The following is a 15,502-nucleotide window of genomic DNA, read 5'->3' as shown; positions in this document are numbered from 1 at the left end:
GACATGTCAACCCTGCTGACCTATGACCGCCGGTCACTCCGCCTTAAAAGTTAGATCTGATTCGTGACGTCACTGATGGTGACTTAAACTCAATAATTAGAATACTCTTGATATTGTACCCAGTACTATTATACAATACAATTTTAATGCAAAATGAATAAAGGCTAATTTTCTCTAAATTACTGAATACTATAGGATGATTCATTATACGCAGCTATGAACAAAGCGTCGGTTATTTCCACCGCGAATTCCCCTGGGGGTCAGGTCACCATGCGACTCAGCTTCCCATTCTCTTTTGTCGATAAACCACTCTGGATAATTCTTACAACAGCCTAGTTTGTTACAACCCCCCCGCACAAGCACTTAGTAAACCTTGTTAATTTGTTAAAATTCACGAGGTTTAGTATCCAAACCCACAATTCAACTCATGCCACAAACAAAAGCTAACCTAACTAATAAAATTCGACAAATAATAGTCCAACATCATAATAAACATGTTCATATTTCATAAATTTCTCAGCTGTCAACTGACAGCAATCCTCTAACATCAGGAAACATACATCCTATCCTTACTGACATAGCTAAATAACATGTCCCTACTCTACCATCAAAAACTAGCTATTAAACTCTCTTGGCTCTTCACTAGCCAAGTCCATGTGTCCTCTAGAGCTGGCCACACCGTGCTCAAACAAACATTAAAGTTATATCATCAGACTGAACTTTCAGTCATCCGGGAGCGTACTACGGAACTATCAGGTTCACATCCATGTACTACCCACTCCCCATCAATGTCAACCTTGACATGTTAAGGAACACACCTAACGTTTATTTCATGTATCTAAAAATATAAAAAAAAAATTCCTATACTATATCACAGGTTTCAGCTGACTGTACAGCCAAGTGTTCTCACTCACTAGAAGTGTCAATGTTTATATTGGTCCGCCTCTCCTGTGTTCAAACATTCTGAAAAAAAATAGCACAACATAATTTTCCATAACCGTTTGTTCTGGGCTGAGACAATTACACAGGGGCTTCGATTTTGATTACTGACCAATTTATAGAGCAAAATTCATATATTATACCAGAATTATTTTAAATCTGTTTTTCAACATTTAAAAAATATTGTGATTCTAACTCTGTTTTTCAACATTTAAACAAAAGTGTCCAGATGTTCTTTACACAGATGTTCAGAGCCAACTTTGTTGTTTTGTATCAATTGTTCATATTGAGTAAACGAGAAAAAAAAATCGATGCTGCTGGATGCTGAATGTAGTCGCTGACGATGACGGTGTCGATCTTGCTTCTCCCCATGTGTAGACATCAATACCTGGTCCTCTTGAACTCCCATCCGGTACTCCTGAATGACGACAGAATGTAGTAGAGCTGAGTGCCAAGTGACAGCTGTAGAATACTGTTACTTCGGCCATTAATCTTGCTCTCGACAGTCCACACGCCTTCATATCAATCCCAATTCACACAGCAGTCTTGATGTTAAACTTGACATCGCAGATGACCACAGCAGAACAGGACTGGATGTACCAACGGTGTCTCTTAGCAGGAGTGGTGTCAGAAGGTCGTAGAGGCGGGTTGCTTGTTTGCAGAACAGGTGAATCTCGTCTTCCATCATTGCTCACGTCATCTCAGGCGTTCCTTGATGTCACCAGGTTACTAGGCCGTAAACACCAACTGTGTATACCCTCGTACCGCCGACTTTAGGCCCAAAGGAGACAATTTTGCGACCCTCTATTGGCGAGTCCCGGTACTCTGTAGGGAAACCGTGCCTTCCACCTGTGACCGCCTTATTTCCGCTTTCGTGTTAATTCAGATGACGTAATCATTAATCTTCCGGCGAAATTCTTGAGTACTGCTTTACAAGAAGTCATAATTTCAAACTGCGAATACGTGCAGAGAGCCAGAATTAGACTCTAAAATATGGCTCAGGCCTCGAAATAAGGATATTTTGGATATTTTAAAAACTGCAGGGGAGTTTGGGACAAATATGACCAAACGCCGCTCTCAGAACTTGGCATATGTTCCGTTTAAAAAGTCGTAATTTCATCTGCGAATACGTGCAAAGAGCCAGAATTTTGCTCCAAAATATGGATCAGGCCTCGAAATTGGGATGTTTGGGATATTTTGAAAACTGCAGGGGAGTTTGTGCAAAATGTGACTCACTGCCGCTTTCAGTACTTGGCATATGTTGGGTATAAAAAGTCGTAATATCAAACTGCGAATACGTGCAGAGAGCCAGAATTTGGCTCCAAATATGGCTCAGGCCTCGGTATTGGGATGTTTGGGATATTTTGAAGACAGCAGGGAGGTTTGGGACAAATGTGACCAAACGCTGCTTTCAGCACTTCGCATATGTTGGGTATAAAAAGTCGTAATTTCAAACTGCGAATACGTGCACAGAGCCAGAATTTGGCTCAGGCCTCGAAATTGGGATGTTTGGGATATTTTGAAAACTGCAGGGGGCTTTGGGACAAATATGACCAAACGCCGCTTTCAGTACTTGGCATATGTTCCGTAAAAAAAATTGTAATATCAAACTGCGAATCCGAGGCAAAGATCCAAAATTTGGCTCCAAAATATTGCTCAGGCCTCGAAATTGGGATATTTGGGATACTTTGAAAACTGCAGGGAAGTTTGTGCAAAATGTGACTCACTGCCGCTTTCAGGACTTGGCATATGTTGGGTATAAAAAGTGTTATTTCAAACTGCGAATACGTGCAGAGAGCCAGAATTTGGCTCAAAAATATGGTTCAGGCCTCGAAATTGGGATGTTTGGGATATTTTGAAAACTGCAGGGGGGTTTGGGACAAATATGACCATACTCCGCTTTCAGTAATTGGCATATGTTGGGTATAAAAAAGTCGCAATTTCAAACTGCGAATACGTACAGAGAGCCAGAATTTGGCTCCAAAATATAGCTCAAGCCTCGAAATTTGGATGTTTGGGATATTTTTTAAAACTGCAGTTGAATTTGGGACAAATATGACCAAACGCCGCTTTCAATACTTGGCATATGTTGGGTATAAAAATTCGTAATTTCAAACTGCGAATACGTGCAGAGAGCCTGAATTTGGCTCCAAAATATGGCTCAGGCCTCGAAATTGGGATGTTTGGTTTACTTTGAAAACTGCAGGGTGGTTTGGGATAAATGTGACCAAACGCCGCTTTTAGTAATTGGCATATGTTGGGTATAAAACATCGTAATTTCAAACTGCGAATATGTGCAGAGAGCCAGAAATTGGCTTCAAAATATAACTCACGCCTTGAAATTAGGATGTTTGGGATATTTTGAAAATTGGAGGGCGGATAGGGACAAATGTGACCAAACGCCGATTTCAGTACTTGGCATATGTTGGGTATAAAAAAGTCGTAATTTCAAACTGCGAATACGTGCAGAGAGCCAGTATTTTGCTCCAAAATATGGCTCAGGCCTCGAAATTGGAATATTTGGGATATTTCGAAAACTGCAAGGGAGTTTGTGCAAAATATCACTCACTGCAGCTTTCAGTACTCGGCATATGTTGGGTATAAAAAGTCGTAATTTCAAACTGCGAATATGTGCAGAGAGCCGGAATTTGGCTCCAAAATATGGCTCAGGACTCGAAATTGGGATGTTTGGAATATTTTGAAAACTGCAGGGGAGTTTCTGCAAAATGTGACTCACTGCCGCTTTCAGGACTTGGCATATGTTGAGTATAAATAGTCGTAATTTCAAAATGCGAATACGTGCAGAGAGCTAGATCCCAAATTTGGGATACCCAGAGGGTATCCCAAATTCGATACCTGACCAATATTTTGGACCCAAATTCTGGCTCTCTGCACCTATTCGCAGTTCGAAATTCCGACTTTTTATACCAAAAATATTCCATTTACTGAAAGTGGCGGTGTGTCACATTTTGCGCAATCCCCCCTGCAGTTTTCAAAATATCCCAAACATATTAAACTCGATACCTGAGCCATATTTTGGATACAAATTCTGGCTCTCTGCACCTATTCACAGTTTGAAAATCCAACTTTATATACCAAAAATTAGCCAATTACTGAAAGCGTCGGTGGGTCACATTTTGCCCAAACCCCCCTGCAGTTTTCAAAATATCCCAAACATCCCAAATTCGATACCTGAGACATATTTTGGACCCAAATTCTGGCTCTCTGCACCTATTCACAGTTTGAAATTCCGACTATTTATACCAAAAATATGCCAAATACTGAAAGCAACTGTGGGTCACATTTTGCCCAAACCTCCCTGCAGTTTTCAAAATATCCCAAACATCCCAAATTCGATACTAGAGCTATATTTTGGACCCAAATTCTGGCTCTCTGCACTTATTCGCAATTTGAAATTCCGACTTTTTATACCAAAAATATGCCAATTACTGAAAGCGGCAGAGGGTCACATTTTGCCCAAACCCCGCTGCAGTTTTCACAATATCCCAAAAATCCCAAATTCGATACCTGAGCCATATTTTGGACACAAATTATGGTTCTCTGCACTTATATGCAGTTTGAAATTTAGACTTTCTATACAAAAAAATATGCCAATTACTGAAAGCTGCGATGGGTTACATTTTGCCCAAACCTCCCTGCAGTTTTCAAAATATCCCCAACATCCCAAATTTGATACCTGAGCCATATTTTGAACCCAAATTCTGGCTCTCTGCACCGATTCGTAGTTTGAAATTCCAACTTTTTATACCAAAAATATGCCAATTACTGAAAGCGGCGGTGAGTCACATTTTGCCCAAACTCCCCTGCAGTTTTCAAAATATCCCAAACATCCCAAATTCGATACCTGAGCCATATTTTGGACCCAAATTCTGACTCTCTGCATCTATTTGCAGTTTGAAATTCCGATTTTTTATACCAAAAATCTGCCAATTACTATAAGCGGCGGTGGGTCACATTTTGCCCAAACCCCCCCTGCAGTTTTCAAAATATCCCAAACATCCCAAATTCGATACCTGAGCCATATTTTGGACCTAATTCTGGCTCTCTGCACCTATTCGCAATTTGTAAATTCCGAATTTTTATACAAAAAATCTGCCAATTACTGAAAGCGGCGGTGGGTCACATTTTGCCCAAACCCCCCTGCAGTTTTCAAAATATCCCAAACATTAGAAGTTCGATACCGGAGCCATATTTTGGACTTAAATTCGGGCTCTCTGCTCTTATTCGCAGTTTGAATTTCCGACTTTTTTTACCAAAAATATGCCAATTACTGAAAGTGGCTGTGGGTCACATTTTGCCCAAACCCCCCTGCAGTTTTCAAAATATTCCCAACAGCCCAAATTCGATACCTGAGCCATATTTTGGACCCAAATTCTGGCTCTCTGCAATTATTCGCAGTTTGAAATTCCGACTTTTTATACCAAAAATATGCCAATTACTGATGCGGCAGTGGGTCACATTTTGCCCAAACCCCGCTGCAGTTTTCAAAATATCCCAAACATCCCAAATTCGATACCTGAGCCATATTTTGTACCCAAATTCTGGCTCTCTGCACTTATTCCCAATTTGAAATTACGACTTTTAATACCAAAAATATGCCAATTACCGAAAGCGGCGGTGGGTCACATTTTGACCAAACCCCCTGCAGTTTTCAAAATATCCCCAAATTCTCAAATTCGATACCTGAGCCATATTTTGGACCCAAATTCTGGCTCTCTGCACCTATTCACAGTTTGAAATTCCGAATTTTTATACGAAACTTCTGCCAATTACTGAAAGCTGCGGTGGGTCACATTTTGGCCAAACTCCCCTGCAGTTTTCAAAATATCACAAACATCCCAAATTTGATACCTGAGCTATATTTTAGATCAAAATTCTGGCTCTCTGCACCTATTCGCAGTTTGAAATTGCGACTTTTTATACAAAAAATCTGCCAATTACTTAAAACGGCGGTGGGTCACATTTTGCCCAAACCCCCTCTTCAGTTTTCAAAATATCCCAAACATCCCAAATTCGATACCTGATCCATATTTTGGTTCCAAATTCTGGCTCTCTGCACGTATTCGCTGTTTGAAATTCCGACTTTTTATACAAAAAATATGCCAATTACTGAAAGCAGCGGTGGGTCACATTTTGCTCAAATCCCCCTGCAGTTTTCAAAATATCCCAAACATCCCAAGTTCGATACCTGAGCCATATTTTGGATCCAAATTCTGGCTCTCTGCACCTATTCGCAGTTTGAAATTCCTAATTTTTATACCGAAAATATGCCAAATAATGATACCAGCGGTGTGTCACATTTTGCGCAAACCCCCCTGCAATTTTTAAACTATCCCAAACATCTTAAATTCGATACCTGAGCCATATTTTGGATCCAAATTCTGGCACTCTGCACCTATTCGCAGTTTGGAGTTCCGACTTTTTATACCAAAAATATGCCAATTACTGAAAGCGGCAGTGGATCACATTTTGCCCAAACCCCCCTGCAGTTTTCAAAATATCCCAAACATCCCAAATTCGATACCGGAGCCATATTTCTTACCCAAATTCGGGCTCTCTGCACGTATTTGCAGTTTGAAATTCCGAATTTTATACCAAAAATCTCTCAATTACTGAAAGCGGCGGTGGGTCACATTTTGCCCAAACCCCCCTGCAGTTTTAAAAATATCCCAAACATCCCAAATTGGATACCTGAGCCATATTTTGGACCTAAATTCTGCCTCTCTGCACTTATTCGCAGTTTGAAATTCCGACTTTTTATACCAAAAATATACCATATACTGAAAGTGGCGGTGTGTCACATTTTGCGCAAACCCCCCTGCAGTTTTTAAAATATCCCAAACATCTTAAATTCGATACCCGAGCCATATTTTGGATCCAAATTCTGGCTCTCTGCAACAATTTGCAGTTTGAAATTCCGAATTTTTATACCAAAAATATGCCAATTACTGAAAGCGGCAGTGGGTCTCATTTTGCCCAAACCCCCCCTGCAGTTTTCAAAATATCCCAAACATCCCTAATTCGATACCGATTCCATATTTTGGACCCAAATCCGGGCTATTTGCACCTATTCGCATTATGAAAATCCAACTTTATATACCAAAAATTAGCCAATTACTGAAAGCGTCAGTGGGTCACATTTTCCCAAACCCCCCTGCAGTTTTCAAAATATCCCAAACATCCCAAATTCGATACCTGAGCCATGTTATGGACCCAAATTCTGGATCTCTGCACCTATTCGCAGTTTGAAATTCCAACTATTTATACCAAAAATATGCCAATTACTGAAAGCGGCGGTGGGTCACATTTTGCCCAAACCTCCCTGCAGTTTTCAAAATATCCCAAACATCCCAAATTCGATACCTGAGCCATATTTTGGACCCAAACTCTGGCTCTCTGCACCTATTCGCAGTTTGAAATTCGTTTTTTTTATACGAAAAATATGCCAATTACTAAAAGCGGCGGTGGGTCACATTTTGCCCAAACCCCCCCTGCAGTTTTCAAAATATCCCAAACATTACAAGTTCGATACCGGAGCCATATTTTGGACCCAAATTCTGGCTCTCTGCACCTATTCGCAGTTTGAAATTCCTAATTTTTATACCGAAAATATGCCAAATAATGATACCAGCGGTGTGTCACATTTTGCGCAAACCCCCCTGCAGTTTTAAAAATATCCCAAACATCCCAAATTGGATACCTGAGCCATATTTTAGACCTAAATTCTGGCTCTCTGCACCTATTCACAGTTTGAAAATCCAACTTTATATACCAAAAATTAGCCAATTACTGAAACTGTCGGTGGGTCACATTTTGGCCAAACCCCACTGCAGTTTTCCAAATATACCAAACATCCCAAATTCGATACATGAGCCATATTTTGGACCCAAATTTTGGCTCTCTGCACCTATTCGCAGTTTGAAATTCCGACTATTTATACCAAAAATATGCCATTTACTGAAAGCGGCTGTGGGTCACATTTTGCCCCAACCCCCCTGCAGTTTTCAAAATATCCCAAACATCCCAAATTCGATACCTGAGCCATATTTTGGACCCAAATTCTGGCTCTCTGCAATTATTCGCAGTTTGAAATTCCGACTTTTTATACCAAAAATATGACAATTACTGAAAGTGGCAGTGGGTCACATTTTGCCCAAACCCCCCTGCAGTTTTCAAAATATCCCAAACATCCCAAATTCGATACCTGAGCCATATTTTGGACCCAAATTCTGGCTCTCTGCACCTATTCACAGTTTGAAATTCCTACTTTTTTCTACCAAAAATCTGCCAATTACTGAAAGCGGCGGTGGGTCACATTTTTCACAAACCCCCCCTGCAGTTTTCAAAATATCCCAAACATCCAAAATCCGATACGGGAGCCATATTTTTGACCCAAATTCGGGGTCTCTGCACGTATTTGCAGTTTGAAATTCCGACTTTTGATACAAAAAATCTCTCAATTACTGAAAGCTGCCGTGGGTCACATTTTGCCCAAACCCCCGTGCAGTTTTAAAAATATCCCAAACATCACAAATTGGATACCTGAGCCATATTTTGGACCTAAATTCTGCCTCTCTGCACTTATTCGAAATTTGAAAATCCAACTTTTTATACCAAAAATTATCCAATTACTGAAAGCGGCGGTTCGTCACATTTTGCCCAAACCCCCCCTGCAGTTTTCAAAATATCTCAAACATCCCAAATTCGATACCTGAGCCATATTTTGTACCCAAATTCTGGCTCTCTGCACTTATTCCCAATTTGAAATTACGAATTTTAATACCAAAAATATGCCAAATACCGAAAGCGGCGGTCCGTAATAATTTGCCCAAACCCCCCTGCAGTTTTCAAAATATCCTAAACATCCCAAATTCGATACCTGAGCCATATTTTGGACCCAACTTCTGGCTCTCTGCACCTATTCGCAGTTTGAAATTCCTACTATTTATACCAAAAATATGCCAATTACTGAAAGCGGCTGTGGGTCACATTTTGCCCAAACCCTCCTGCAGTTTTCAAAATATTCTAAACATCCCAAATTCGATACCTGAGCCATATTTTGGACCCAAATTCTGGCTCTCTGCAATTATTCGCAGTTTGAAATTCCTACTTTTTATACCAAAAATATGCCAATTACTGATGCGGCAGTGGGTCACATTTTGCCCAAACCCCGCTGCAGTTTTCAAAATATCCCAAACATCCCAAATTCGATACCTGAGCCATATTTTGTACCCAAATTCTGGCTCTCTGCACTTATTCCCAATTTGAAATTACGACTTTTAATACCAAAAATATGCCAATTACCGAAAGCGGCGGTAGGTCACATTTTGACCAAACCCCCCTGCAGTTTTCAAAATATCCCCAACATCCCAAATTCGATACCTGAGCCATATTTTGGACCCAAATTCTGGCTCTCTGCACCTATTCACAGTTTGAAATTCCGACTTTTTATACGAAACATCTGCCAATTACTGAAAGCGGCGGTGGGTCACATTTTGCCCAAACTCCCCTGCAGTTTTCAAAATATCACAAACTTCCCAAATTTGATACCTGAGCTATATTTTAGATCAAAATTCTGGCTCTCTGCACCTATTCGCAGTTTGAAATTGCGACTTTTTATACAAAAAATCTGCCAATTACTTAAAGCGGCGGTGGGTCACATTTTGCCCAAACCCCCTCTTCAGTTTTCAAAATATCCCAAACATCCCAAATTCGATACCTGAGCCATATTTTGGTTCCAAATTCTGGCTCTCTGCACGTATTCGCTGTTTGAAATTCCGACGTTTTATACAAAAAATATGCCAATTACTGAAAGCAGCGGTGGGTCACATTTTGCTCAAACCCCCCTGCAGTTTTCAAAATATCCCAAACATCCCAAGTTCGATACCTGAGCCATATTTTGGATCCAAATTCTGGCTCTCTGCACCTGTTCGCAGTTTGAAATTCCTAATTTTTATACCGAAAATATGCCAAATAATGATACCAGCGGTGTGTCACATTTTGCGCAAACCCCCCTGCAGTTTTTAAACTATCCCAAACATCTTAAATTCGATACCTGAGCCATATTTTGGATCCAAATTATGGCTCTCTGCACCTATTCGCAGTTTGGAGTTCCGACTTTTTATACCAAAAATATGCCAATTACTGAAAGCGGCAGTGGATCACATTTTGCCCAAACCCCCCTGCAGTTTTCAAAATATCCCAAACACCCCAAATTCGATACCGGAGCCATATTTTTTACCCAAATTCGGGCTCTCTGCACGTATTTGCAGTTTGAAATTCCGAATTTTTATACCAAAAATCTCTCAATTACTGAAAACGGCGGTGGGTCACATTTTGCCCAAACCCCCCTGCAGTTTTCAAAATATCCCAAACATCCCAAATTCGATACCTGAGCCATATTTTGGACCTAATTCTGGCTCTCTGCACCTATTCGCAATTTGTAAATTCCGAATTTTTATACAAAAAATCTGCCAATTACTGAAAGCGGCGGTGGGTCACATTTTGCCCAAACCCCCCTGCAGTTTTCAAAATATCCCAAACATTAGAAGTTCGATACCGGAGCCATATTTTGGACTTAAATTCGGGCTCTCTGCTCTTATTCGCAGTTTGAATTTCCGACTTTTTTTACCAAAAATATGCCAATTACTGAAAGTGGCTGTGGGTCACATTTTGCCCAAACCCCCCTGCAGTTTTCAAAATATTCCCAACAGCCCAAATTCGATACCTGAGCCATATTTTGGACCCAAATTCTGGCTCTCTGCAATTATTCGCAGTTTGAAATTCCGACTTTTTATACCAAAAATATGCCAATTACTGATGCGGCAGTGGGTCACATTTTGCCCAAACCCCGCTGCAGTTTTCAAAATATCCCAAACATCCCAAATTCGATACCTGAGCCATATTTTGTACCCAAATTCTGGCTCTCTGCACTTATTCCCAATTTGAAATTACGACTTTTAATACCAAAAATATGCCAATTACCGAAAGCGGCGGTGGGTCACATTTTGACCAAACCCCCTGCAGTTTTCAAAATATCCCCAAATTCTCAAATTCGATACCTGAGCCATATTTTGGACCCAAATTCTGGCTCTCTGCACCTATTCACAGTTTGAAATTCCGAATTTTTATACGAAACTTCTGCCAATTACTGAAAGCTGCGGTGGGTCACATTTTGGCCAAACTCCCCTGCAGTTTTCAAAATATCACAAACATCCCAAATTTGATACCTGAGCTATATTTTAGATCAAAATTCTGGCTCTCTGCACCTATTCGCAGTTTGAAATTGCGACTTTTTATACAAAAAATCTGCCAATTACTTAAAACGGCGGTGGGTCACATTTTGCCCAAACCCCCTCTTCAGTTTTCAAAATATCCCAAACATCCCAAATTCGATACCTGATCCATATTTTGGTTCCAAATTCTGGCTCTCTGCACGTATTCGCTGTTTGAAATTCCGACTTTTTATACAAAAAATATGCCAATTACTGAAAGCAGCGGTGGGTCACATTTTGCTCAAATCCCCCTGCAGTTTTCAAAATATCCCAAACATCCCAAGTTCGATACCTGAGCCATATTTTGGATCCAAATTCTGGCTCTCTGCACCTATTCGCAGTTTGAAATTCCTAATTTTTATACCGAAAATATGCCAAATAATGATACCAGCGGTGTGTCACATTTTGCGCAAACCCCCCTGCAATTTTTAAACTATCCCAAACATCTTAAATTCGATACCTGAGCCATATTTTGGATCCAAATTCTGGCACTCTGCACCTATTCGCAGTTTGGAGTTCCGACTTTTTATACCAAAAATATGCCAATTACTGAAAGCGGCAGTGGATCACATTTTGCCCAAACCCCCCTGCAGTTTTCAAAATATCCCAAACATCCCAAATTCGATACCGGAGCCATATTTCTTACCCAAATTCGGGCTCTCTGCACGTATTTGCAGTTTGAAATTCCGAATTTTATACCAAAAATCTCTCAATTACTGAAAGCGGCGGTGGGTCACATTTTGCCCAAACCCCCCTGCAGTTTTAAAAATATCCCAAACATCCCAAATTGGATACCTGAGCCATATTTTGGACCTAAATTCTGCCTCTCTGCACTTATTCGCAGTTTGAAATTCCGACTTTTTATACCAAAAATATACCATATACTGAAAGTGGCGGTGTGTCACATTTTGCGCAAACCCCCCTGCAGTTTTTAAAATATCCCAAACATCTTAAATTCGATACCCGAGCCATATTTTGGATCCAAATTCTGGCTCTCTGCAACAATTTGCAGTTTGAAATTCCGAATTTTTATACCAAAAATATGCCAATTACTGAAAGCGGCAGTGGGTCTCATTTTGCCCAAACCCCCCCTGCAGTTTTCAAAATATCCCAAACATCCCTAATTCGATACCGATTCCATATTTTGGACCCAAATCCGGGCTATTTGCACCTATTCGCATTATGAAAATCCAACTTTATATACCAAAAATTAGCCAATTACTGAAAGCGTCAGTGGGTCACATTTTCCCAAACCCCCCTGCAGTTTTCAAAATATCCCAAACATCCCAAATTCGATACCTGAGCCATGTTATGGACCCAAATTCTGGATCTCTGCACCTATTCGCAGTTTGAAATTCCAACTATTTATACCAAAAATATGCCAATTACTGAAAGCGGCGGTGGGTCACATTTTGCCCAAACCTCCCTGCAGTTTTCAAAATATCCCAAACATCCCAAATTCGATACCTGAGCCATATTTTGGACCCAAACTCTGGCTCTCTGCACCTATTCGCAGTTTGAAATTCGTTTTTTTTATACGAAAAATATGCCAATTACTAAAAGCGGCGGTGGGTCACATTTTGCCCAAACCCCCCCTGCAGTTTTCAAAATATCCCAAACATTACAAGTTCGATACCGGAGCCATATTTTGGACCCAAATTCTGGCTCTCTGCACCTATTCGCAGTTTGAAATTCCTAATTTTTATACCGAAAATATGCCAAATAATGATACCAGCGGTGTGTCACATTTTGCGCAAACCCCCCTGCAGTTTTAAAAATATCCCAAACATCCCAAATTGGATACCTGAGCCATATTTTAGACCTAAATTCTGGCTCTCTGCACCTAGTCGCAGTTTGAAAATCCAACTTTATATACCAAAAATTAGCCAATTACTGAAACTGTCGGTGGGTCACATTTTGGCCAAACCCCACTGCAGTTTTCCAAATATACCAAACATCCCAAATTCGATACATGAGCCATATTTTGGACCCAAATTTTGGCTCTCTGCACCTATTCGCAGTTTGAAATTCCGACTATTTATACCAAAAATATGCATTTACTGAAAGCGGCTGTGGGTCACATTTTGCCCCAACCCCCCTGCAGTTTTCAAAATATCCCAAACATCCCAAATTCGATACCTGAGCCATATTTTGGACCCAAATTCTGGCTCTCTGCAATTATTCGCAGTTTGAAATTCCGACTTTTTATACCAAAAATATGACAATTACTGAAAGTGGCAGTGGGTCACATTTTGCCCAAACCCCCCTGCAGTTTTCAAAATATCCCAAACATCCCAAATTCGATACCTGAGCCATATTTTGGACCCAAATTCTGGCTCTCTGCACCTATTCACAGTTTGAAATTCCTACTTTTTTCTACCAAAAATCTGCCAATTACTGAAAGCGGCGGTGGGTCACATTTTTCACAAACCCCCCTGCAGTTTTCAAAATATCCCAAACATCCAAAATCCGATACGGGAGCCATATTTTTGACCCAAATTCGGGGTCTCTGCACGTATTTGCAGTTTGAAATTCCGACTTTTGATACAAAAAATCTCTCAATTACTGAAAGCTGCGGTGGGTCACATTTTGCCCAAACCCCCGTGCAGTTTTAAAAATATCCCAAACATCACAAATTGGATACCTGAGCCATATTTTGGACCTAAATTCTGCCTCTCTGCACTTATTCGAAATTTGAAAATCCAACTTTTTATACCAAAAATTATCCAATTACTGAAAGCGGCGGTTCGTCACATTTTGCCCAAACCCCCCCTGCAGTTTTCAAAATATCTCAAACATCCCAAATTCGATACCTGAGCCATATTTTGTACCCAAATTCTGGCTCTCTGCACTTATTCCCAATTTGAAATTACGAATTTTAATACCAAAAATATGCCAAATACCGAAAGCGGCGGTCCGTAATAATTTGCCCAAACCCCCCTGCAGTTTTCAAAATATCCTAAACATCCCAAATTCGATACCTGAGCCATATTTTGGACCCAACTTCTGGCTCTCTGCACCTATTCGCAGTTTGAAATTCCGACTATTTATACCAAAAATATGCCAATTACTGAAAGCGGCTGTGGGTCACATTTTGCCCAAACCCTCCTGCAGTTTTCAAAATATTCCAAACATCCCAAATTCGATACCTGAGCCATATTTTGGACCCAAATTCTGGCTCTCTGCAATTATTCGCAGTTTGAAATTCCTACTTTTTATACCAAAAATATGCCAATTACTGATGCGGCAGTGGGTCACATTTTGCCCAAACCCCGCTGCAGTTTTCAAAATATCCCAAACATCCCAAATTCGATACCTGAGCCATATTTTGTACCCAAATTCTGGCTCTCTGCACTTATTCCCAATTTGAAATTACGACTTTTAATACCAAAAATATGCCAATTACCGAAAGCGGCGGTAGGTCACATTTTGACCAAACCCCCCTGCAGTTTTCAAAATATCCCCAACATCCCAAATTCGATACCTGAGCCATATTTTGGACCCAAATTCTGGCTCTCTGCACCTATTCACAGTTTGAAATTCCGACTTTTTATACGAAACATCTGCCAATTACTGAAAGCGGCGGTGGGTCACATTTTGCCCAAACTCCCCTGCAGTTTTCAAAATATCACAAACTTCCCAAATTTGATACCTGAGCTATATTTTAGATCAAAATTCTGGCTCTCTGCACCTATTCGCAGTTTGAAATTGCGACTTTTTATACAAAAAATCTGCCAATTACTTAAAGCGGCGGTGGGTCACATTTTGCCCAAACCCCCTCTTCAGTTTTCAAAATATCCCAAACATCCCAAATTCGATACCTGAGCCATATTTTGGTTCCAAATTCTGGCTCTCTGCACGTATTCGCTGTTTGAAATTCCGACGTTTTATACAAAAAATATGCCAATTACTGAAAGCAGCGGTGGGTCACATTTTGCTCAAACCCCCCTGCAGTTTTCAAAATATCCCAAACATCCCAAGTTCGATACCTGAGCCATATTTTGGATCCAAATTCTGGCTCTCTGCACCTATTCGCAGTTTGAAATTCCTAATTTTTATACCGAAAATATGCCAAATAATGATACCAGCGGTATGTCACATTTTGCGCAAACCCCCCTGCAGTTTTTAAACTATCCCAAACATCTTAAATTCGATACCTGAGCCATATTTTGGATCCAAATTATGGCTCTCTGCACCTATTCGCAGTTTGGAGTTCCGACTTTTTATACCAAAAATATGCCAATTACTGAAAGCGGCAGTGGATCACA

The sequence above is a fragment of the Procambarus clarkii genome, chromosome 47 (genome assembly GCF_040958095.1).
Source record: "Procambarus clarkii isolate CNS0578487 chromosome 47, FALCON_Pclarkii_2.0, whole genome shotgun sequence".
Taxonomy (NCBI): domain Eukaryota; kingdom Metazoa; phylum Arthropoda; class Malacostraca; order Decapoda; family Cambaridae; genus Procambarus; species Procambarus clarkii.
This window is presented reverse-complemented; position numbering follows the sequence as displayed.